General features: G+C 37.5%; 1 protein-coding gene and 2 long non-coding RNA genes across 9 annotated transcripts in view; 1 reads left to right on the top strand and 2 right to left on the bottom strand.

Moving 5' to 3' along the window:
- The window catches only part of LOC124950168 (TOX high mobility group box family member 3-like), a 158398-nt gene extending 157779 nt beyond the window's left edge, over positions 1-619 (bottom strand). Inside the window, exon 1 of one of the 6 annotated variants that reach the window (XR_007101276.1) lies at positions 1-616. This exon is cut by the window's left edge and continues 59 nt beyond it. The gene's annotated coding sequence lies outside the window, so the exon portion shown is untranslated. The other 5 variants (XR_007101275.1, XM_047496519.1, XM_047496512.1 and 2 more) reach the window with 5 other exon arrangements.
- The window catches only part of LOC124950174, a 39097-nt gene extending 20303 nt beyond the window's left edge, over positions 1-18794 (top strand). The window contains exons 2-4 of one of the 2 annotated variants that reach the window (XR_007101280.1): positions 17348-17409; positions 17529-17804; positions 17899-18794. This is a non-coding gene — a long non-coding RNA (uncharacterized LOC124950174). Of the gene's footprint in view, positions 1-17347; positions 17410-17528 lie in introns of both variants that reach the window. The other variant, XR_007101279.1, reaches the window with a different exon arrangement.
- Positions 12332-24198, bottom strand: LOC124950175. Its single transcript, XR_007101281.1, has 4 exons — positions 23727-24198; positions 14112-14363; positions 13295-13525; positions 12332-13141 (listed from the first exon to the last, which is right to left on the bottom strand). It is a non-coding gene; the product is annotated as an uncharacterized LOC124950175 (long non-coding RNA).
- Positions 24199-25862: the final 1664 nt, after the last annotated feature.

The raw sequence follows: 25862 nt of genomic DNA, 5'->3' as shown, positions 1-25862 counted from the left end.
TTTCTTCAACACGTATGTTCGCCATCCACGATTAAACAACAACACTAATTTTCTCGAGGGTTTAAACGAGGATCGAGCCTCTTTTTTTTTCCTTTTCTCTCTCTCTCTCTTTCTCTCTCTCTCTCCTTTTCTCCTTTTCCTTTTTTTCGTCTCTATCACGATGATCGTTAGTTAAGTTTTTGGATTTTTTGTTATCACGTTTGCACTATCTTTCGAATCGTCGCGACACGAGATCGAAAGCGTACGAACGGCCGAACGAACGAACGTACGAATGAACGAACGAACGAACGAACGAACGAATGAATGTATCGCGAACACTCGGCTTTTCCTTCGGCACGAACGAACGAACGAACGAACGAACAAACGAACGAACGAGCGAACGAGTGAACGGACGAAAGAACGAACGAGTTTACCGGCGTCTACTTTTCTTCGGAACGAACGAACGAACGAACCAACAAACGTAACGCAATACGATCCTATCGATCGATTATCGAAAGATCATCGAACGCCTCCAGCGATTATCGCACGCTTCTCGTCAACGATATTATGGCGTCCCCCTGACATGGCGGATTACTTTCGATCGTCTCGACTGTCTCGCGAGATCGCCTCCCCTCCCCATCGCCCGACGATCCACCACCTTCCGCTCTCTCTTTCTCTTTTTCTTTCTTTCAATCTCTCTCTTTTTCTCTCCCTCTCTCTCTTTCTCTCTCTCTCTTCCGCGATCGTTCTTCTTTCCTTCCTTTTTAATGACAATGTCGTAGGAGGATGAAAAAAGCCGAAGAGGATAAAAGAAGATAAGGAAAAGTTCGACGACACGTGGCGACGATTAAGTTATTGGTCCTCCGTATAGCCAAGAGGGCTCAACTCGTTCGTCCTCTTTCTTTTTCTTTTTCTCTTTCTCCCTCTTCCTCCCCCCTCTCTCTCTCTCTCTTTCTCTCTCTCACGTGATCGAGAGAGGATTCTCGGGCGTATTCGACGCGACGACAGGCCAACGAATCCTCTGGGTAGTTCTCCTCCTCCTCCTCCTCCTCCTCCTCCTACTATTACTACTCCTTCTCTTTCTCCTTTACCCCCTCGCGGCTTTGAGGTTAGTACGCTCGGGATAAGCGCCGCACGCGGATTAGGCTAGGTCGCGCGCGACTCGCGTCGTGCGCGCAACGCGTGCTGCTTCGCGATAGTAAGCGCGTCGAGCGTCGGCCACCGTCGACGCAGTGCGCGACTGAGTCGCGTGCTGAGAAGGGTGGGGGGCGGAGGGGTAAGGGGTATGCCAAGGGAGGGGGTGAACCACCCCACGCGGCACAATCGGCACTACCCACCTCCTATCTCTCTCTCTCTCTCTCTCTTGCTCTCTCTCTGTCTTTCTCTCTCTCTCTCTCTCTCTCTCTCTTTCTCTTTCTTCATCTCTATCTTTTTCTCTGTTTGTCTACTGTCATTCGTTTCTCTCCTTCTCTTTTACTGCTTGACTGCATATGTCTCTCTCTCTTTCTCTCTCTCTCTCTTTCTCCTTTTTCTTTCTTTCTTTCCTTCTTTCGTTTTTTCTTTGTCTTTCTCTTTCTTTCTTTTGACTGTCTATTTTTCTTTCTCTCTTCGTCTATTTATATATCTCCATCTCTTTCTCTTCTCTCTTCATTTCAAACGTCTTTCGTTTCACTCACTCGCAATTTCCCTTTCTCTTTCTCCCTTTTCTTTCTCCCCACTCTATCCGCTCTACTCCAGACTACACTATTACACTACTATTACTATTATTATTACTTCGCTACCGTTGCCAACATATATACATATGTACATATATAGTATATAGAGTATGTAGGTGCGCAGGTCAGGACGGATTCGCGAGCGTCCCGCGCCACTATATCGTCGAAACTACTCTCAAAATCATATATATATATATATATATATATATATATATATATATATATATATATATATCTACGAATGTATGTATAATGCTTGTATGGATGGATAGATAGATAAATGGATGGATATATATGTATATATATATATATATATATATATATATATATATGTATGTTCGGATATATATGTTCGTATATATATACTCCTCGTCCGCTACTTTCCGTTCGTAATAATAACACGGAAATTGGGATCGATCTCTTAAAGGAGTTAGCGTGTTAAAATTAGCCCTTAATCTAACTTTCATATTTCATTTATATATATGAAGGAAAAAAAGATTTCTTTTTTTTTCTTTTTTTTTCTTTCGATGATACAGAGATGATCGAATATTATATTTTCCATGATTCGTTAAAAGAAAATTCTCTTGTGAGTAAAGTGCAACAAACAGAACGATACTTTTGTATAACTTTTTTAATATATACACTATAGTCATTCCTTCTTAATTTCTATACGACCGGTGTGTTTACATACATTCGTATAGATATATAGTATATACATATACATACATCATACATAGATACATATATCTCTATCTTGCTCGTAAGTCAATGACAAGCACACCGGCGTTACTGCGAGCACCGAAACGAAGTGCTTTTAGTCGGAGAGTCGTTTATTTACCATATCCCTCCGATTCATACGTTCAGACAAAAAAAAAAAAAAAGAAAAATAGAAAAAAGAAAAAAATATATATATCTTTCTAAGAGGCCTCCTTTTCATTTTTGCTTATTCTTGACCAAGTTCTTATTTCATTTTTCATTATCCGATTGAAATTCATTAGGATCCTTATATATCGCTATGAAAAAATTATCATTCATCTTATGAAATAAGAATTTCTTATATATTATCAAAAAAAAAAGAATATATATATATATATATATATATATATATATATATACATACATCTATACATATATATATATTTCGACTAACTTGGTCACAAAGGAATTAACGAGCGCGATCCATGTACCGTCGTCACTTTGAAAGGATCCAGGATTAGGATCTGGGAATATGGGAAGAATCTCCGTAGGCGGACACGTGGTTCGCACGTGGGTTTCATTCATGAACAGCGATCGTAGGTCGTAACGGGCGCAACGGCAGCAGCAGTAGCAGCAAGAGAGCGTGTCGGTGATAGTACCGGCGGTAGTGATCGTAGAGGAGGAGGAAGAGGAGGAGGAGAAGGAGGAGAAGGAGAAAGAGGACGAGGACGAGGAGGTAGAGGAGTAGTAGTAACAGCAGTAGTAATAGCAGTAGTAGTAGTAGTAGTAGTAGTAGTAGTAGTAGTAGTAATACTAATAGTAGTAGTAGTAGTAGTAATAGTAGTAATATTAGTAGTAGAGCAATGTGGTAGTTGTAGGAAGCAAGCAAGCATCAGTAACACTAGTAGAGGTAGCAGAGGTAGACAGGCAGGCAGGAAGGTCGGGTTTGTTGGCTGGTAAAAGTAGAGACAGTACAGAGGTAGAAGCCCGTGGAGTGGAGTTTGTAGTGGCATGGTGCGCGAGTTTACGCGCTGGATTTTCGCCCCGAGCCAGCCAGCCAGCCAGCCACGCCAACCAGCCAGCCAACCAAGTCAGCCAAGCCAGCCAGCCATCCAGCCATCCACCCAACCATCCAGTCAACCAGCCACCCGGAGGAAGCGAGCGAGCAAGAGAGGACCGTGGGGTCAGGCGTGATATCTGAATCCTCCCCGCTTCCTACTACCTCTTTCACTCTCTCTTTCTCTCTCTCTCTCTCTCTCTCTCTCTCTCTTTTTCGCTTTCAACTCGTTGCTTCTCTCTTTCTCTTTCTCCTCTCTCCTTTCAACGCCTTGCAATCTCCTCTGCGTGTCTCGTGCGTCCCTCTCTCTTTCTCTTTCTCTTTCTCTCTCTCTCTCTCTCTCTCTCTCTCTCTCTCTCTCTCTCTCGTTCGTGCTCTCGCTCTCGCTCTTCGTCTACCGTTTTCACCCTTATTACCATCCTTATCCCTCCTTCTTTACCTACCTTCTCGTTCTCTCTCTTTCTCTCTCTCTCTCTCTCTCTCTCTCTCTCTCAAAAGCAAACGTTTCCCGCTATCTCTCTTACTCTCTCGACACGAGCTTCGTGCCACGAGTACTCGCCAGACGACCTTAGGATTGTGCTCCAGTGCCCCATTCAATCTCTCCACCGAAGTTCACGACCTGCTTTGCTAAATGCCGTCGTGTCGAGGACGTCGAAAGAGAGTGAGAGAGGGAGAGGGAGAGAGAAAGAGAGAGAGAAGGTTGCTTGGATAGGAAGGCGACCTTCGGCCTTCCCAATATCCTTTGAACTCGATATTCCCTGTTCTCTAAGTGCCCTACGGCCAGCCGAGATTTTAGTTGCTCTTAGCACGTGGGTGGTGTATTATCATTACCCCTTTAAATAACAACGCGAAAAATCGTCGTACACGCGATGGCCATTAAGATCACTAGCTATAAATCTTTTACATCGTCACAAGATAAAGTTTTCATTCTATTGTATTTCAATGATATTAATTATAAAAGCGCACTTTTTATTTAATTTTATAAAGTGCTTGTGCAATTAATATATCGTTAATAAAAATAGGACTTACAGAAACTTATTGAATTTGGGTTAAATATAAGTTAAGAATACAAATGTACAAGCAATAAAACTTAGTGAACAAAATGAATGAATTAAAGGGTCTATCGAAAAAGATCGATTGATTTGCGAAATCACTTACAAGAAATCGATTTTGCCCATCCAGGAATTATTATACTAACCCTTATCCCATTATTATATTATAAAAATATATATACCTTCTTCTTGCGTATTCGATTAAAGCCAATGCATAAATGTGCATTCCATTATCGTTACTATCTATATAAGTATAATACAATAAAATGTATAAGAGATTCAAGATTTAAAGAAGATGAGCCCAATTCGAGTCACAGGAAAAATCTTAGAGTAAGGGGGCAATGACACGTAGTAGAACGCAACGATAAAAATAACTCGTCCCAAACGCGTCGGAGTTCCAAGAGAAAATCATTAGTGCCCAAAAGAGGAAGCGTTACACCGAAACAAGACGTTCTTTTCCCTCCCTTTCGCGTGCCTTACGTAGGGTGGTAGTCGAGGCGGCAGGTTCAACGTCCTTCGTGAAACGTTGGAAGGGGTGAGAACGAGAGAAATATGTGTATATATGTATACATCTATGTATATACTTATATATATATATACACAGTATATATATATATATATATATATATATATATATATATATATATATATATATAGTAGAGACATGTAGTAGACGAAACGTTAAACAAAATAGATATGTATGCACGATATCAATCATCAAGTTTTTCTCTTATAACCTAATACTCGTTTAAATTAACTCGTGACGATAAATACAGCGATCGCATCGATCGATAATGTTATTAAAAGGAACACAGAAAAATTATTTTACCTTCTTATGAGCTTTCTTATCGTTTCTCGTTTATGTACTTGTATTATACGTCCGTCTATATATATATATATATATATATATATATATATATATATATATATATATATATATATATATTATATATAGATTTATCACGCGATTCAATTTCTTAGACATCCACACATGCAACCATCATCCTATAGAAATTTTCAAAGGTGAGCAGTCGAATGAATATATATATATATATATATATATATATATATATATATATACATACATACATACACATAGACCTATATATGTAGTATACTGTAGCAAAAGCAGTGCACATACGTCGAGACTTCCGAGTCTCGTTGAGCGCGCGCATATCCCACGGGAATCAATATCCGCGAGTTCCGCCGACTCCCAGGCCTCCCTCCTCCTTCCTTCTCTTTCTCGGGCACTCTCTCCTCCTCCTCTTCTTCCTCCTTCTCCTCCTCTTGTCGTCTCTCTCTTTCTTTCTGTCGCGGAACGACCCGACTCCGCGGCCGCTATTGCAACCGCGCTGCCCCCTTGCCAAGGCAGGCGCAAGGCGGCGTGCGCCATCCACCTCCCTTATAAACGTGATTTAGAGAAGGAAGAAAGATAGAGAGATAGAGAGATAGAGAGATAGAGAAATAGAGACAGAGAGAGAGAGAGAGAGGGGGGTGTGGGGATGGGAAGAATACATTCGTCTACCTTTCTCAGGATTCTTCGTCGCAAACGACTACTTTTCAAAAAATGACATATCCACGAGAAACACTTTGATCTCTGCTTCGATTCGGCACGCTTCAACGCGCATGTAACAATACTCCACATTTAGATTTTGTACAATATTGGTATTATTATAATACCTAAAATTGATCTAATTCAATTATATACGATATATAATCTCTCTCATATTCTTCTCGATAGCGTATCATCCTGACGACGCGTAATCGATAATGTTTCATATATCTTCGAACGATTAATAATATTATCTCGTGAATTTCTCTTTTTTGTTTCTTTTCCTTTATTCTTCTTCCTTTAATAATAATTGCCACATAGAAATGAAACGTTCGCGTTTATCTCGTTATTGCGAAGGAAAAATAATAGGGGCATACAGTTTTTTCTTCTTTCTTTGTTTCTTTCTCTTTTTTTTTTTTCCTTTCTTTTCCTTTCTCTTTCTCTTTTTTTTTCCGAACGACCGACCGAAAAAGATGGAGGATGGTATAAAAGTTCGAGGACGTGTGCGTGAATCTGTGAAAACGGGAGGGTGAGAGTGGGAGATGGAGGGGGTAAGAGTGAACAGAGAGAAAGAAAAAAAGAGAGAGAGAGAGAGAGAGAGAGAGAGAATGGGGCTGAGAGAGGAGTAGCCTTGTCTCCCAACGCACCTGTCTCCTCCTCTCTTTCGTCCCTTCCCTTCAGTCCTCCTCTCCTCCTCTTCCCCCTCCTCATTCTCTTCCTCCTCCTCCTCCTCCCTATTTCTATCCCCTTACCCCTTCCTTCTTCCTTGTCCACCCTCTCCCCTTTCTCCTCCGTTGCCTTTCTTTTCCATCCCCACCGCGAGAAAAGAGAGAGGAACTCGAGTTGCAAGCTCCACTGAAAAAGCTCTTTACTCTCTCCCTCTCTCTCTTTCCCTCTCTTTCTCTCTCTCTCTCTTTCTCTCTCTCTCTCTTTCTCTCTCTCTCTCTTTCTCTCTCTCTCTCTCTCTCTCTACCTTTCGCTTTGTCCTTTACTATCGACTCCTCCTCATTCCTCCATCTCATCCTCTCCTTCTCTTTCTTCTGTAAAGCTTTCGCGGCTATCGATCGCTCCTTATGACATGGGGGTTCATCGCCAAAGAAGAGACGTTATCGTGTTTACGTGTGTGACAACTTAGGCGAGATATCGAATCGTCGAGATACCAAATGATGAAAGGTAGATATATCTATCTATCTATATATATATCTTTGTATATATATATATATATATATATATATATATATATATATATATATGTTATCAGATATTGAAAGCTTGTATGTAGGTATACGAGAAGAGAGTAGACGAAGAGATTTTTCTTTCCTACTTTTTTCTTTTTTTAAGGGGTGAAGGTATACCTAATCGTTTCTAAATATAATATAATCCTCAGTGAAAGTTTTAATGAAACGTTTTTCCTTTTATACTGTCAATATACACAATTTATTCGATTATTCAAATATATCTTTTAATGTATCAAAAAACGTTACTTCGATGGGTGTAATCGATCGTATAATGTGAAAAATAATGGAGTACGTATCAAGATGTTATTTCTTTCTTTCTCTTTCTCTCTCTCTCTCTCTCTCTCTCTCTCTCTCTCTCTCTCTCTTTCACTATCTCTATCTTCACCTCTTTTGAGTCTTTCGAGATCATGAAAATCGGATTCGAGTTCTGGGAATATATTTCCGCGATACGATAATCAAAATGAAAAGGGTGGCTTGCTAGCACGCTCGCTCGCTCGCTCGCGCGCGCGAGCGCACGCGCACGCCGTATTGATGTGATTTGTGCGGTGCGGGATAACATACATACATACATATCAAACATACATACATACATATCATACATATATACATATGTACATTCATATCATAGATATATATATATATATATATATATATATATATATACATATATATGTGCATACATACGTAACATATATTCCGGGGCATGAAAAGCCTCGGGAAGAATTACGAGCCATTTCAATCGCGTTTTCAATTACATTCGTCGTCCCTAAAGGTCGCCCTTTGATCCGCGAGAATACAGAGCGGACCGGAGAGAGCGCGATGGGTTATAGAGCTGGAATAAAAATACGCTGGAGGGAAAGTTTTTGAAAGGGCAAGAGGGAAGGGCAGAGAAAGAGAGAAAGAGAGAGAGAGAGAGAGAGTCGCGCGTTTCGATGCGCGATATATTCATATTTCAATTACATTTTAAAAGCAAGCCTCTCATCTTCGAACGAACTTCTCTTTTTTCTTCCTTCTTTCTTCGTTCTTTCCTTCTTTTCTTCCTACCTTCCTTCCTTCCTTCTCTCTTCTTCGAAATGGAACGAAAGCAAAAAAAAACACAAAGACAAAAGATAATTAAGAAAAATTAATTTTTTAAATTAGTTATTTTTTTCTCTTTTTTTTTTTTTTGATGAGGGAAGGGGATTGGATACTGACAATATAAAAAGAAAAAATAATAATAATAGTTGTAAATAAATAAATATAAAAAAATTACAAAAATAAATAAATAAATAAATAAATACGTTATAAACATTGATAGAAACGTAAGACTTATAAAAGGTAAGTGATAGGGGCGTTCGAAGTACTGGCACGACCACTTACTTACATACATCTCAGGAGAATCATAACGACGAGCGAGTGAATTTGAAGCCTCGTTAAATCTAGGAGTGCTCTATCCGTGCTCGATTGTGGTGTCATTGAATTCGCGAGTGTCATCGTGGCTTTAAGCACGTACACACAGCTTAAGGTACAGTTACCATAAACACAGTTTCGCATTGTTATTATATCGTTACGCGATATGATGATGTCTTCTATCTCTTTGCTCGTTTTCTTTTTTCCTTTCTTCTTTTGTTCCTTTCTTTATTTCTTTGCCTTTTCGCAAATGAAAGAAAGATATTATCGTCGAATGGATTTTGATCTTATAATCGAAGATAAAATTCGTGTACGATAGTAAAATGATTTTTTTTCATATTTTTTTATTTTTATCTTCCTTTTTCTTTTTTCTTTCTTTTTTTTTCTTCTTTTTTTTTTTTTTTTTTTCTTGACAAACTTCATGAGATAAAAAGAGACGAGGGAAAGGATAGAAAGGATTAAAATAAAAAAAAGGGAAGAAAAACGGAAAGAAAGAGGAGAGAGAGAGAGAGAGAGAGAGAGAGAGAAAAGAAGAAAGATAGATAGAGTCAAAGGAACAGCCTGTTGAAGCTTAAGAAGATGATTTAAAAGCGTGAAGCAGTCGCCTTCGGCTTGGTTCGCTTCGTTCGTAAAGAAGTAGAAGCAAATAAGTAAAGAGAGAGAGAGAGAGAGAGAGAGAGAGAGAGAGAGAGAGAGAGAGAGAGAGAGAGAGAGAGAGAGAAGGAGAAGGAGAGAGAGAGAGAAAATAAAATGGACTCGAGTCGAGAAGCCACGAAGCAGGAACGAAAGAGATCAGGGCGTCGAAGGGTCCTTAATGGTTGTGTTACGGATCAGGATGGTCCACCTTAGAAGGTTTACAACCCTTAGGAAACCCACGGCGGCAGGAATCAGGGTCGGGCGTGGTGAGCAGCAAGTGGTAAAGGGAGAATGAGCGAGGGATGAAGCGGTTAAGAGGGTTGAGGAGGGATTGCTTGGCGCGTGCCACGCTGCTATCGATTCCCTCCCTGCTTTCTCTCTCTCTCTCTCTCTCTCTCTCTCTCTCTCTCTCTCTGTCTCTCTGAGCTGTTTCGCTATGCTTCCTCTCAAACATTTCCTTCCTTCCTTCCTTCCTTCCTTCCTCCATCCCTCTTTCCATTTCACTCTCTTTCTTTCACTTTCTCTCGTGCGTTAAGTACATACATACATACATACATACACTACTCGAATGGTACTCGATAACGCAACCACTTTACTGATCGATCGATTCAATCGAATCACACGCCAATGTGGGATTATTTCGAGTAACATATAAAGAAAAAAGAAAAATAAAAAAAAAAAAAGAAAAGAAAAGAAGAAAGAAAGAAAGAAAGAAAGAAAGAAAAAAAGAGAAGAAGAAAAAGAGAAAAGAAGAAAAAGAGAAAAAATCAAAGAGCAATTTTTTACACCAATTAAAATCTACTTTGATTATCACCAAGGGATAATCAGGTATATTCCAGACGATTGAAACGGTCGATTAATCGTAGATGAAAATAAAATAGGAAAGTAAAGGGCTGTTTTGTTGGTATCTAATGTTAAAAATACTAGGGTCCAACAGTCGAGATTTCGGTGATGGTGTTTGGAGGGTGGTTTGAACGAGAATCTTTCATCTCTTTCTCTCTCTCTCTCTCTCTCTCTCTCTCTCTCTCTCTCTCTCTCCTTCTCCATCTCTTAAACTCTCATCGTTCTTCTCATCGTCGTCGACGTCGTCCCCGTCGTCGTCCCCGTCGTCATCCTCGTCCTCGTCCTCGTCCTCGTCCTCGTCCTCGTCGTCGTCGTCGTCGTCGTTATTGTACGGGCTGCTAGCTACGTTGTGGAAGGGAGGCCATTGGAAGGGGTTGCTTGCTCGACGTGGTCGCGTGCTGGTCGCGTGCCGTGGGCGGTGCCACCCCCACTCTCGAACATTATACGACTACCTAGCTCTACTCCCCACCGGCGCGACGCGTTCTCTTCTCGGTTATTGATTCCCCCGGGTAGCCACCCCAAACGCTGCCGAGAAGGAGGACAAGGCGGCCTCCAAGCGAGAGGAGAAACAAGAGACACCACCGCGATGATTACTTCCTTCGCCACCTGCGCCACCTCCCTCTATGTCTTTCCTCACTCTCTAACCCTCTTTCTCATACTCTTTCTCTTTTATCTCTCTTTCTATATATCTTTCTATCTCTTGAATTTATGTCCAAGAAAAGAAAGATATTTATCGTTCGTAATCGTCTTCCCTTGAACTTACGAATACTGAAAACGTTTCATCTATGACAACAATAAGTGTGCGCACGTTCATACGAATTTAGTAACTTAGATGTGTGCGTTTTTGCAAATCTCCTTTATTTTGTCAAGTTAGAGAGGGAAAGAGAGAAAGAGAGAGATAAAGAGAGCGAGAGAGAGAGAGAGAGAGAGAAAGAGAGAGAAGAGGGAGGTAGTCATAAAACAAGCGAACCAATCGTAAAATATAAAAATAAAAGGAAATAATCTAATAAATCATATCAGATTTTTTTCAAATATTCTATCTAAATCGAAATTAGATAATAATCCATCCATATCGTAATGAAAGGATCAATATATCGATTTTAAATAGATCTTAATCTTTTTAGAAAATTAACGAAAGGACAAACATATAAATTCTTTTTAAACGGCATAAGAGAAAAAAAGGAAGAAAAAAGAAAATGGAAAAAGATTAAAAAGAGAAAGAGAAGTAGGTGGAGACAAAGATGGATGACGTTGAGCGTAAAGTTACGAACGAGACGAAGAAGAAGAAGAAGAAGAAATAGTAGAAAGAGAAGAAGAGAAAGAAAAAAAGTAGAAGAAGGGGTAGAAGAAGAAGAAGAAGAAGAAGAAGAAGAGAAGAAGAAGAAGAAGAAATAGAAAGAGAAAAAGAAGAAGGAGAAACTGAGGGGTTGAAAATACGTCGAAAGGGAGAAGAAACTTTCAAGAGGGGATGATTCTAAGTAGGAAGGAAAGACGTAGGGAAAGAAGTAGAGTCTTTTCTCTTTGTCCTCTTTTGTCCGTGAACGTGTGTGTTGCAAGTATTATACATGTAAGTATCTACATAAGATCGTACCGTTCATGTACTTAAGTACTTACGCATGTATGTATATATCTGTGTATGTATATATATATATATATATATATATATATATATGCATGTACTCTATATAAGTACATACATATGTAACTAAGTACGTAAGGATATATATATATATATATATATATATATATATATATATATATATATATATGTAGGTACGTATCGTGGTACTTGCGCTTTAATAAAATTCTACTTCCCCGCATAAAGAACCCCTCCCCCTCATCACCCCATCCCTATACCCCCATCCCCCAACTACAGTCGTTATTACGTTTTGTATCCATCAAGTTTTTTCAAAGGAAAACTCTAATTAATACTTTGTTCGTTCTCCCTACTCTTATTCGACCTCCCCCAACCCCACTCCCCTCTTCTTATAAAACTTTGCCTTTGTCTTTTACCTCTTCCCTCATTTTCTTCCCTTCCCATCCATCCATCCATCCACCTATCCACCCTCTCCCCCCCCCCAACCCACTCAACTCACTCTTATCTCTTTTCACTACTTTTAATTCTATCCGGTTCGTACGATTCAAAAATACAAATATAGTATGTTGGTACTTACCTGTATCATCGATTATTCAATTCAATAAGAAGGAAATGAAATATTCAAATAAATAAAATCATAATAATAATCGACGAATACACGAATGCGGATCTATTCTCAAAGGCTTTACGTTGAAAGATAATAAAATAAAAAAAGAAAACAAAGAAAGAAAGAAGGAAGGAAGAAAAAGAAAAAAATAGATGATATATCAAAAAATGATTTGAAACGTGCAAGATGAGATTTGATTGGTAAAAATAGAAAAGAGATTAATAGATAGATGGGTAGATAGATAGGTAAATAGACAGAGAGAAATAGAAAGAGAGAGAAAATCTAGAAGTTGGGGAGGTTGAGTAGTAGTTCGATGATGCGAAAGGGGGCAAAAAGTGCAAAGCTCGAGGGGTATGGAAACTACGAAAGAATATTGCCTACGGTTTTATCGCTCTTCAAGGATATAGACTTTTACGATTATTAATCCCTATACATTTTCCATGAATACATTTTAGCATCTCGTTCTGGTATTTCCTCTCGTCGAATCGTCGCTGAGTATATAATGTTGCTTTCTACGACGCACCCGATACATACATAAATACATATATATATACACACATGCATACGTACGTACGTATATACATACATAGCGTATACATAAAACATAGGAAGCGGACAAGAACCACATTCTTGTTTACTTAACATCGTCATCGTTTTTTTACCCGGCTACAGGTTATTTTTTTTCCTCTTCTTTTTTTGTTGTTGTTTTTTATTTTTCTCTTTCTTCAGGTTACTCCTTTCCATCGTATCGAATGAAAATACCCGTACGTTTAGAGTGATCTAAGTGAAGAAAAAAAGAAAGAAAAAAAAAAAAAGAAAAAAAGAAGAGAGAGAGAGAGAGAGAAAGAAACGAGTTAGACATTAAAAATGACAGTAATCGCGGATTCCTTTCTTCGACGAACTATCATCATAGAAAATTCGTTCGCGAATTACCATTTCAGATTTTTATTGCTCCCAGTCCAATAAGAGTGTCCGCGGCTTTCTCTATTATTGCGGCCTGTCATTTTACTGCTTCGAAATGGCCGGAATTTAGCATCGGCTTGATTTACGAGGCCGTTACACCTGTGCGCCGCGACCACATAACACCCCTTTGGTCGTGTATCTCGACTGGCTGAGCCGAGGTCCAAAGCGAACGTGAAGAACAGATGCATGTGTGATGGCTGTCTACATATATGCGTGTAAGTGTAACGTCATTCATTAATCTTCGACGGGAGATGCGGAGGGTTGGGAGGCAAGAGAAAAAAATAAAAAGAGAAGTGAAAAAAAAAATAAACAAATAAAAATAAAATAAACAAAGGACAAGAGCTTGAAGTTGATCGTTTAACTTGATCTTAATCAGGACAGACTTTTATTTTTTTATAATTTTTCTTTTTTTTTTTTTTTTTTTTTTTTTTTTTTTTATTACGATTACGAGCATACGTCGACCAGACTAACGGTCGACTAGTTACATATGTATATATATATATATATATACTTGCATAGTTTGAGACCTGCGTTACACACTCGAAGAAATCTCAAAGTTGCTTCGATAATCAGAGAGAATTCCGCGAGTGATGGAGAAGTAGGAGGAGGAAAAGGAGAAGGGTAAGTAAACATTGAAGTAAGCAGGCTTTCCACGGACTTTCCTAGTTTCACTATCCTCTCTCTTCTACCCTTCTCCACTTGCTCAATCTCTCTCTCTCTCTCTCTCTCTCTCTCTCCCTCTCTCTCTTTTTCTCTTCCTCCCTTTCTCTCCCACCCACTTTCCTACCTCTCTCGTCTCAACCCTCTTGTATACTCGTAGAAGTGCTCGTTCCGGCAGGTATAGCGGCTGCATTTCGATGCCTCATAAAACCTACCGTAAACCGAAGAAATTAAAACTTTCGAACTCTCTCTCCCATTCGAAATGAGCTTTCGAGTTGTAGATACAGCAACTAGTTGGCCCGTACTGAAACTGCTTATGTGCTTGCTTTCTGCGAATGCAGTAGTAGCCCTTTTCCGACATTGTAGCCGCGTATTAAGCCTGTTACAAGGATACGAGAAATACGAAATAAACCGACGAGATATGTAGATAAGAGCAAGCAGGGGCGTAAATAAGAAGAAGAAGAAGAAGAAAAAGAAGAAGAAGAGGGGGAGGAGGAGGAGGAGGAGCAAGAGAAAGAAGCAAGACAAAGAAAAAAAGAGAAGGAAAAAAGGAACAAATTGGATATCGCAGTCTTAAAGTTCTCTCCGCGATAAAAAGTCGTTTATATGCAACGTGAATATACATTCGAGAAAAGAATAAAAAAAAAAAAAAAAAAAAAAAAAAAAAAAAAAAAAAAAAAAAAAAAAGAAGGAAAGAAGGAACGAACGAACGAACGAACGAACGAACGAACGAAAGATAAAGAGAAAGAGCATGAGAGAAAGTTTAAATGGAAAGATACTAAAAATGTATTCTCACGTTTCGCATGAAACTTTCGACGGGGATATTTTTTCGATGAGGAGAATCGTGAAAAAGCGGATAGATAATTGGTTAACACGATATTTTCGTGATAATGGAAAGTCGATGAAAAAAAATCATAAAGAAGGGGATGATAGAGAGAAAAAGAGAGAGAAAGAGAGAGAGAGAGAGAGGGAGAGAAAGAGAAATGATTTAAATGATTAGTTTCAAAGCTTGCCGCTGCGGGGCACTATCGTATTGGTGTTATCAACGTTCAGAGCTTTTCGCCGAGTTTCAGTCGGTACATACATACATATATAAATAAATAAATAAATACATACATATATAACAATATAACCTTGGACTTTGATGAATCGTTCATTAAAACAAATCGTATTATAAATAGTTGCGCTTGCAATATTTCCAGATTTTATTTTTCAAATGTCAATAAGCCCTCGATTTTCCTTCCTTCCTTTTGATTATCGAATAATATCAATACATACATATACTTTTATACATACATACATACATATATATTTATATATCTGCAGATATTATATATGTATATAATACAATTTATATAGATATAGCTCTATAGTTCTCAACCCGTTCGTATAGCAGAATCGTAACTCTGAATCGAAAGCTCCGATCGAACCCGATCCAAGGTTCGTTATGCGATGGGAACTAGGATACTAAGAACGTCGGCTCGACCAACGTTTACTAAATGCAATTTATACGAAAGTTTTATGGAATGGCGCCATAAAGGAAAGTGGGTCAGAAGTTCTTCCGACTGTAAAGATACACGACCGTAGGAATATTTCGCGATATGAGAAAGACGGGAAAGAGGGTTGCAGGTTGTGGGAGGTAGGGGATGGGCTGATGCGGGTAGGATGAGGGTGGTTGCGGGAGGTAGATGGATGGTGGAGGGAGGGACGAGGAAGGCGAAATGCATCGCGGTGAACTCGATTGAACCTTTTTCTTCGAACGAACGAGGGAAAAAAAAAGAAAGAAAAAAGTCTGAAAACTCCGAACTCATTCAAAGAAAAGAAAAGAAATATAGAACGCTTAACGAAAAAAAAATAAAAAAATAAAAAAAAAAATAATTCAATGGGAGTATTCATTTCGTCATTATTCACGTTGATTACGGCGAAGAAAGGTGTTGATCGGGCGACGATGTTATAGATAAAAAAGTAAAAAACAAAATAAAATTCGTCGATAATAATGGCGAAGATGACATAACGTGATGTCATTGCGATCGCTAATGCATTAACTTTTATGCATATGGGCGTATATAAAATGGCGAGTTATGTCAATTGACTAAAGACTTCGAGAAAGATGAATTTTTCTTAATATAAGTTACAAAAACACGAGGATTTGATTTAAGAGGGACAAATATAGCGGCATTATTTATCTCTGATTCGGTGGATGTTTTCAAAAGATTATTTTAAAGATTACATCGTGTATTTTTAATGGACGCCTATAATTTTTGTGACGACATCTTATTTCACGCCAAAAAATAAACCCATGTTTGAAACATTTTTTTATCCAGCATCTACATTCTACGATATTTGTCATTGGTTAAGCAAAAAGTTAGGACAGGTAGAAATATAGGAAAGTTGGGAATGGGATAGGATAAAAAAAGACTGAATAGAATCGAAAGGATCGAATAGGATCAAATAAGGTCGGATAGAATCGAATAAAATCGAACAAGGTAGAACAGGATCGAAAAGGATAAATCAGGAAGGAATAGGGCCGGATAGGACCGACTAAGATTGAACTTGATCAAGTAGGACCGAATAAAATCGAATAGGATCAAAAAAGGATCGAATAGGTCCGAATAGGGCCGAATGAGATAAAATCAGCTCGGCCCAGCTCGGCTCGTAAACGTGTGTATGTACAAATAAATCATGATATAATATGGTATATACACACACACATACACATATATATCGTAATTAATAAATACGTAACTACTCCAAACTACATTATACGCTTGTCGAAATTGTTGTATAATTAGATTTTGTGTTAAATATTACGTTAAATATAACGAGTAGTAATATCGTAAAATCGTGTGGTACGTTGGTACAAGGAGCATTTACCAACGATAAACTTAAATATTAAAATAATCGTGAATAATATACAAGAATAAATAAAATTTGTATTACCTGTTAATCCTGATTAGGTCCTACGTCTAATTGTTACAAAAAATCTATGACAACGATGATTGAAATATTGAAAATTTGATTAATTTGTCTGGACGCTTTCGCAGCTCGATCGACATTGTTGCCTCGCTGATGCGTAAATGACGAAAGTATCATGGCGGCTGTATTTTGAAAATTGGTCGTCCTCTTGATGAAACAAGGACGGCGTAATAATAATATACTTATATATATATATATATATATATATATATATATATATATATTTGAATGGTGATGTAAATAAAGAAAGAACGCGTAATGTTTTGATTATTTCTTATATTACGATAGGTGAAAAAAATCGATTGAAATGTTTATCGCGTTAAGACGTTTGTTATTATCTGATATGTTTTTGGTTATTTACATGGAAATATTCTTTTCTCGTTTCAGTTTGATACTTCAATTTGTATTCGACATACTTCGAATATCTATCTCGGAACCGTTAAAATGGCGTACGTGATATCGTCTCCGTTATGTTACAACATCGTCCTAAGTTCTCACTTCTTTTTCTCTTTTTTTTTTTTGACACGTTCTTTTTTCAATTCATTCTCTTTCATTCTTTTTTACCCAGGAATCCGAGAATAAGACGAACGAGATGATGCATCATAAGACGTCGACGGAGTTTAAGTTTAACACATGTCGAGCGAATATGTTATGGAACGAGAAGAAAGAAGGAAGGAAGGAAAGAAAAGAAAAGAAAAGAAAATAGAAAGATAAACGAGAAAAGAAAAGGAAATAACAAATACAACCATGATGAAAACCATCCAACGGACTATCCTGTTTGGAATCATATCTTCAATTCTATTAGATTCCATTGTTGTGTTACTACAAGAAACGAAATAGATGGGTTAAAAGTTTATAGATGATTTTCAATATCCCTTTCAATATATATTTCGAAACATTTTAGATTAATTTTTATTTCTTTTTCTATTTTATTTTAGATTTGAATAAAACCACTAACTTAGGAATTTTTGGCTCGTCTGTACATTTATTCGAAAAAAAAAAAAAAAAACAAAAAAAAGAAAAAAGAAAAAAAAAAGAAAGAGAAAAAATACACATCTATCTATCACGAATTGAATTCGAATCGATATCGAGTTGGAAATTCGAGATGACGAAATCCACGACGAGTAGTCAGAAAGTCTCGTAGAAATTGATTTCGTGTCGAGACTTTAAAAAAAAGGAATGAACGACGGACGAACGATCCGTTTAAAATTTTGTTGAATTGATCGTAAGAAAGGAAGAAAGAAACGAAAAAAAGTAAAAAAAAAAAAAAGAAAAAAAAAAAAAGAAAAAAAAGAACGAATGTTCTTCGTTCGTGGCAAAGCTCAACGATTGTTTCGCAAGTGAAACCAGACGATGCCAGAGGGAAAGACGAGAATATAAGACATAATTAACGGAGCTTCTACCGCTGTTGATTTATCAAATTTCCTTGATTTATCCGCGACATTATCCGTTTCTACAACTTTCTGTTTGCGCAAACTTCGCGTATTGAGAAGCACACTTGAAACTCTTGAAAGTTCGTAAACTCTCTCTCTCTCTCTCTCTCTCTCTCTCCCTCTCTCTCTCTCTCTCTCCCTCTCTCCCTCTCCCTCTCTCTCTCTCTCTCTCTCTCTTTCTTTCTCTCTCTCTCTCAACGTTCCTTCCGAACAGAGGCTTCAACCCATTTTACTCTTCCAAACTCCCTCTCGACGGATCAATACCGAGGATATAATAAAGGTAAACAAGAATACGAGATGAATACTCTACGTATACACGTTTTACCCGAACGCTCGCAAGTAAAACGCCAAGTAGAATGAGAAGGAACTGGTAGATAAATAATACAAGAGATGGTGCAAGCACAGGTGGTTCGATTCTTTCCAAAATCAATATATATATATATATATATATATATATATATATATATATATATATATATAAATATTCATTTTAAATACACATATACTTATATTATTACTTCAATTAAATCATCATCAACGATATCATTCATTACTCTCTCTCTCTCTCTCTCTCTCTCTTTCTCTCTCTATCTGTCTCTATCTCTATCTTTATCTATCCTTCTAACATTAAGAATATATGAATCACTCGTTATTCTTCTTAGATCATTCAAATCCTCGTAGAATAATCGACGTTACGTCGAGGATCGAGAATAGGGTGATCGGTTGTTCAATTGGCAGGCCATCTTTTACGAGACTACTATCTCGGGAACCTGCCAGTTTCTATCGTCATCGTCTTCCTCGTCGTTGGCGTCCTCGTCGTCCTCGTCGTCCTCGTCGTCCTCGTCGTGCCCGTCGTCTTCGTCGTCGTCATCGTCGTTGTCGTACGAGAATGGAATTTACGATCGTCGCTTTTTGCATGATTTATAAGACGATATTACACTTGTAAATGCCGATAAAACGATCTTTCTTTCTTTCTTTCTCTCTCTCTCTCTCTCTCTCTCTCTCTCTCTCTCTCTCTCTCTCTCTCTCTCCCTTTTTCTCTTTCTTTCTTTAGAAACAATTGTAGTCTGATTTACGAGCTCTCTCTCATTGTGACTGTCGCGAACGTGAATCGATCGCAAAAGGATTTTCGAAGAGGACATTGCTTTGGAGCCCTCCAACGATGACGATCACAACAACAAAGACAAAGATAATGACGATGACAGTGACGATGATGATGACGATGACGGTGACGACGACAATGCTGTATCGAATATTTGTTAAGAAAAGAGGTATAAAAAATACTTTCTTTTATATTCACGGAAATAGACATACATCTATCAGATATAATAAAACATTTATATATATATATATATATATAAAAGATAATTAAATATAATAATAATACTTAATATGAAAGACTAAGAGAGAGAGAGAAAGAGAGAGAGAGAGAGAGAGAGAGAGAGAGAGAATAATTTGATAGGAAAAATAATCGATATATGATAGTCATATATAGTTCTGTTTGTTTCTTAAATCGATATACGCTATTTATATACATATATATATATATATATATATATATATATATATATTTATATAGTGTGAACGAGCATCGAAGATTTACCAAAAGGGATATCGAATGTTTTCAAATATGAAAGAAAATCGTAAGTTCAAAGTTAATCCGATACCGGGTTCGTCTTTCGAACGGGCACCCTTTCGAAGAGAACGTTCTGCGAAGGAGCAAAAGAGAGAGAGAAAGAGAAAGAAGGAAAGACAGACAGAGAGAAAGAGAGAAAAAGAGAGAGAGAAAGAGAGAGAGAGAGAGAAAGAGAACATTGACTAACAGGTGGCCTCCATCGGCCGTTAACAACGTCTTCCCGAGAAAAGAACAGCGAAACCAAGGGAAGAAGGAACGAGGTTGGTAGTGATGGTGGTGATGGTGGAGGAGGAAGAAGAGAAAGAAAACGAAAAGGAGGAGGAGGAGGGTGGACGAAGGAGAAAGAGTAGAACGCAAGGTAGGCTCACAAAGGGGACAGATAAATGTGATGGAAGAAGGAGAGAAAAGTTTCTGCTTGCCACCTGACGGCCTCGTGCCGTAATCCGAGACCATTTTCGAAGATTCGGTTTCTCATATTTTGGATATTATGTCGTAGGTGACTACCTAACTGATCATTATCTTTCCAGTTAATCGAACCGTTATACATACTTAAACTCATACATAATCAACGCCAATGTCATCGGGAAAACTTTATTTATTAAACCCTTACGAGAAAGATTTTTCGTACCTACTTCGAATAAGTAGGTATCCTATTAAAAAAAAAAAAAAAAAAAGAAAGAAAGAAGTAAGAAAAAAAATTCCATAAGATTTTTTCTTTATAGTTTATTTTTATCCGTGAAATTGCATATAGATCGCATTACTTTCATATTAACTTGATTTTATGGAAGGATAGATAAAAAAGAAAGGAGAAGGAGGAGGAGGAGGAGGAAGAGGAAGGAAAGGAAGAAGAAGAAGAAAAAGAAGTTGAAAAAATGTTTCTTATATCTTGTTTCTCGAATGAATCCAATGAATTCTCAAGAAGAGCGTTAACACGACTATCTCTTGAAACGAGATAAATAGATAGACATAAAGAGAAATAGAGATAGAGAGAAAGAGAGAGAAAATGAGAGAAAAAGAGAGAAAAAGAGAAGGTAAACCTTTCAAACATTATCCGTCATTATCCGTCATTCGGCAATTTGCAAATGAGATCGTAAAACGATAATCTCCTGGGAGTTAGCTTCTCTCCTTACTTTCCTTAACAGACCCAAGTAGGAGATTAGAGAAACGTTTTGCTTCGAAGCAAACCGGTAATTTCGCGAGATATTTTCGAAGCTTCTATATCCGGTTTACGGGATATGTGCGACAGTTTCTCAAGCGGGGAAAATGCTTTTCCCTTTCGCGGTGAATCACGAGCGAATAGTGGATGGAGAGAATAATCGTAAAACAAAAGTAGCCTTAGTAAAAGATAAACCGTTCCCTTGCGAAATTCTTGTGCGTTCATTCTATGTGTACGTTTGTGTTTGTGTCATCTCGCAATGATAATAATACTCTTTGGAAATTATTTGTATAAAACTTTTATCATAGAAATTGACTATAAATTATTATTATTGTTATTATTATTATTATTATTATTATTATTATTATTATTATTATTATTATTATTATTATTATTATTATTATTATTGCTAAATTATTATTATATATTAATTATCTATATATATTATTATCATCAAAATTATATTCGATTTAATATTGGTACTGTCGATAATAATTATTATTCTGATGCATTAAAAGTATATCTCATATGTATACGTACGTGTATATATACGTACGTGTATATAAGAAAAACAAAAACAAAATAAATAAAAGGAGAAAGAGAGAGAGAAAAAAAAAAGGAATTTATATACTTCTATCATATCTGTTTATAGATAGAAAAAGTCGCAATGCCTTGAAAAAACGTGCGATAAAATGTAAAAATAGAAATTTCTATAAAAACAATTGCAGTCAGTCATTCTTAATGATTGGTAAATAAATCTGGCGTTAAATGACGTCCTCCTAATGATATAAATCTTTTCTCTCGATATATATATATATATATATATATATATTTCTTTTTTTTTTTAATTATCCCTTGATCTCGACTTAAAAGAAAAAGAAATAAAATAGAAAAAAAGAAAAGAAACAACGAAAAAAAAAGAAGAAAAAAAACACTGGAAAGGAACCACGAATAAATCATTGCTATACATAAAATCTTTTTTGATCGGTCTATTTCCTTAACAATTTTCGTGATAAAATTCAAGCTCTAGTTACGTTACGATAAGATACTCTTTATTATCCGAAATCATCAGATTCGTGTTATTTCTTTTTGAAATATTATGAAAGATTATTAATAAGTTCTGAATACTCTTATCTCGATACTCTTTCTTTATCAATCACGTAGTAAGAGAAGAGAAATATACAAAAAAAAAAAAAAAAAAAAAAAAAGAAAAAAAAAACAGAAAAAAGTAAAGATAAAAAAGTAATTGTAAAAGGAAACAGAAGGTACTTTTCATTGGTGGCCGCTCATCGGTCACTTTTAACGGTCCACGTAAACGACGTTTCTTATGTCTTCTCGAATTTTAAATTCTACGGAGGAATTTCTAGCCGGTTGTCGAAGAGTTGGATGAGCACCCCCGATGGCCAAATGCATAATTCATAGCTCACTTACGATTCACTCCGTCGGATCCCCTTCCACGAATCTGCCTTTATTCTCTCTCTCTCTCTCTCTCTCTCTCTCTCTCATACTCTACCTCGCTTCCCAGTTACTTTTGTTATTAGAGGAAACTTTATACTTCGTTATTTATGTGATGATTATACCGCGGCAACTTCACTCGTGACGAAACCACCACCTCCATCTCCACCTCCACCTACTCCTTCTCCTACTCTTCTCTCTCCTCCTTCTCTTTCCTCTCTACTTCGACGAGGATGACGAGAGTTAACAATTTCAATATTTGCTCGACTTTATGTTGCGAGTAATAATACAAGCTTTGACGATGACAACACATGCTCCGACGAGATATCTTGATAACGTCTCGGACTTGTTCGACCGACCACAAGATGAGCTAACGATGATGAAAGCGAAAAATAAAAATAAAGCTTTTTGTGATTAAAAAGTACGCCTTGGAATGGGAGAGGGGTGGATTGGTCGTACGGAAAATAGAACGAGTCTCGAAAAGTTTCGATTGCCATTCGTAGAGCAGATAGAGAGAGAGAGAGAGAGAGAGAGAAAGAGAGAGAGAGAGGCGAAAATATGATGAAAAGGAAAAGAGAAGAAAGATGAGAGAGTAAAAAATAGAGAGAGAGAGAGAGAGAGAAAGAGAGGGAAAGAGACAGAGAGAGGGAGAGGGAGGAGAGAGAAATTATTCGCAGCTTATATTCATTGATTTTCGAAATTTCTAGGTGGTAGTAATGGGATAGGTAATTAGCGAAGTTTGCAGCCGCGAGCGCATGCCTTCGAATAAAAGCAAATAAGGGAAACAGGGAAATCGTGTGTGGGATGGAGAGCACACGAAGAGTAGGAGGAAAAAGAAGAGGAGGAGGAAGAGGAGAAAGAGAAGAAGGAAGAGGAAGGATGAAGAGAGAGAGAGAGAGAGGAAGTTAGAAACAGAGAGAAAACGAAAATGAAGAGAGAGAGGGAGGGGGAGAGAAGGAGGAGGAAGAGAGAGAGAGAGAGAAAGAGAGAAGGGAGAGACGAGATGAGGTGAGGTGAGGCAGTCGGGCCGGAAAGAAAAATACAGTCGCAAATCAAACAGAAAACACATTTTCGCTCTTTTTATACCTCTTTCGCGTAAATATTTGTTCTGGAAATATACGTTCGTTTCGTTCCATTCCGTCTCTCGTCGTTCGGCCGTTCTGTTCTCACCGAATATATATTCACTCTCCCTCTCCTTCTGACCCTGTGCCACTTCCCCCTTCGTATCCTCCTCTTCAGCTTGGAGGCTCCCTTCCAACGAACCAAGCCGCGCACCCTCTTCTATATTCTCTCCCCCTCTCTCTCTCCCTCCCTCCATCACTCTCTCTCTCTCTCTCTCTCTCTCTCTCCGCACCCCAACCCACCAACTTTCTTCAACCCGCCGAGCAATCAATTCCAAACTCAAATGAAATACTCCGTTGAAATACGAGACTCCCCTGTCTACTTCGTCTGCTACAACCGCCTCAAAATGGTCGCATGTGAGCGAACGTTCAACGATCGTTTAAGAAGATCGTACCTTTCGGTGTATACCTTATTTTTCCTCATTATTCTCGTTAATTTCTTCTCTGCATGCATATATATATATATATATATATATATATATATATATATATATATATATATATAGATAGATAGATAGATAGATAGATACTTACATAGATATATACATAGATAGATACATATATATATATATACGTAAGTACGCAAGTATGTATGTACAATTAAATCTTCAATCTCGAATCTAAATCAAATTCAAGACGATCCACGTAACGCTAGATGATGTAATTCCTTCGAAGAGAAGGCACAGTGGGGATTCTATCTATTAACAAGGGAGTAGTACCAACTCGTTAATTAATTGGAAAACTTCGTAGAACATCGTCGGTAAACTCGTAAAGGATTCGTATTTCTCTCTCTCTTTATCTTAGTATATATACATATATACATATCTACGTATGTATATACGTATGAATATATGTACTTATATATATATATATATATATATATATATATATTTTTATGTATATATATATATATAGATAAAAATGTTACGGTAACTTTGGTATTACGTTATTCCACGTTGAATTCCACACTGATTCTTTTTCCTTCTATTTTTCTTTTTCTTTTATTTTTTCCACCACCCCGCACCCCGCCCCTTTATAAAAGAACCAATACAATTTCTACAGATATTAAACTGGCATTGCTATAGAAAAGCTGAAATAGTATTTTATCCATTTCCGTTTTGCGCCGCGCTTGCATTATATACACTTTCCCCACCATCCCCTATCCCCACCCCCGCTGGTTTAGTCTGTGCCAGCAGCCAGGCCCGTGCGAGTTCGTGTTTGTTTGAAAAATACCACCGGTGTACTTCAATATTTTTAACCGAAATTGAAATGACGATGAACGCGGTATTTTTATAAAGTTCCTTTGCTCGAAAAAGCCCCATTGGTGACGTACGGGGAGGCGGCAGGCAGATGGGATGGAAGAGGGGAAGGATGGGACAGAGAGGGGCTTGGGAGGGACTGCGAAGGGGAAGTAGTATGGAGGGGTAGCCAGGAAATATTTCCTCTTTCCCCTGTCAATTCCTATAATATAGAGAAGTGTATTGCGATAAGGGTTATATCAAAAGGACGTATTAAAAGATAGTTTTGAAAACGTAACTGAATCACGATTATGTTCTCCATTCTTGTTTTTTTTTTTGTTTTTCTATTATTAATCGAGTCACCATAATAAGCATATATAAGCATGAAATATGTACGTACGTAGATATGTCGTATTACAGCTGAAAATAATTTTGACGTTGGCACAGATATGACATAGCAAACATACGAGGAAGGTTGAAATTCAAAGTATTTACAATGATAACAGATACGCATATGTATATATTATATGTGTATGTATATGTATATACTATATGTGTATGTATATAAATATCAAATCAGAGGAGCATTGATAGACATATTTGGTTCGACCTATTTGTACTCGAGTGATATTACGATTTTTCTGAATGTTAGAGTTTCATTTGGGGATGGGGGAAAAGGGAAGAAAAAAGAAAAAAGGGGAAAAAGAAAATTACGACGTTCGTTACATTTCGCAGAGTTAACAATTGAAATCCGTCTATTCTCTTGAATCGGGACTTGAAAAGTGTATAAAACGTTAATCGAAAAGTGTCCCGTGTTTGTCTTAACAATGAGAGCGCGAACGAGGTGCGTTTGAAGTTTCGAA

Source organism: Vespa velutina, chromosome 6, assembly GCF_912470025.1.
Source record: "Vespa velutina chromosome 6, iVesVel2.1, whole genome shotgun sequence".
NCBI lineage: Eukaryota > Metazoa > Arthropoda > Insecta > Hymenoptera > Vespidae > Vespa > Vespa velutina.
This window is presented reverse-complemented; position numbering and strand designations above follow the sequence as displayed.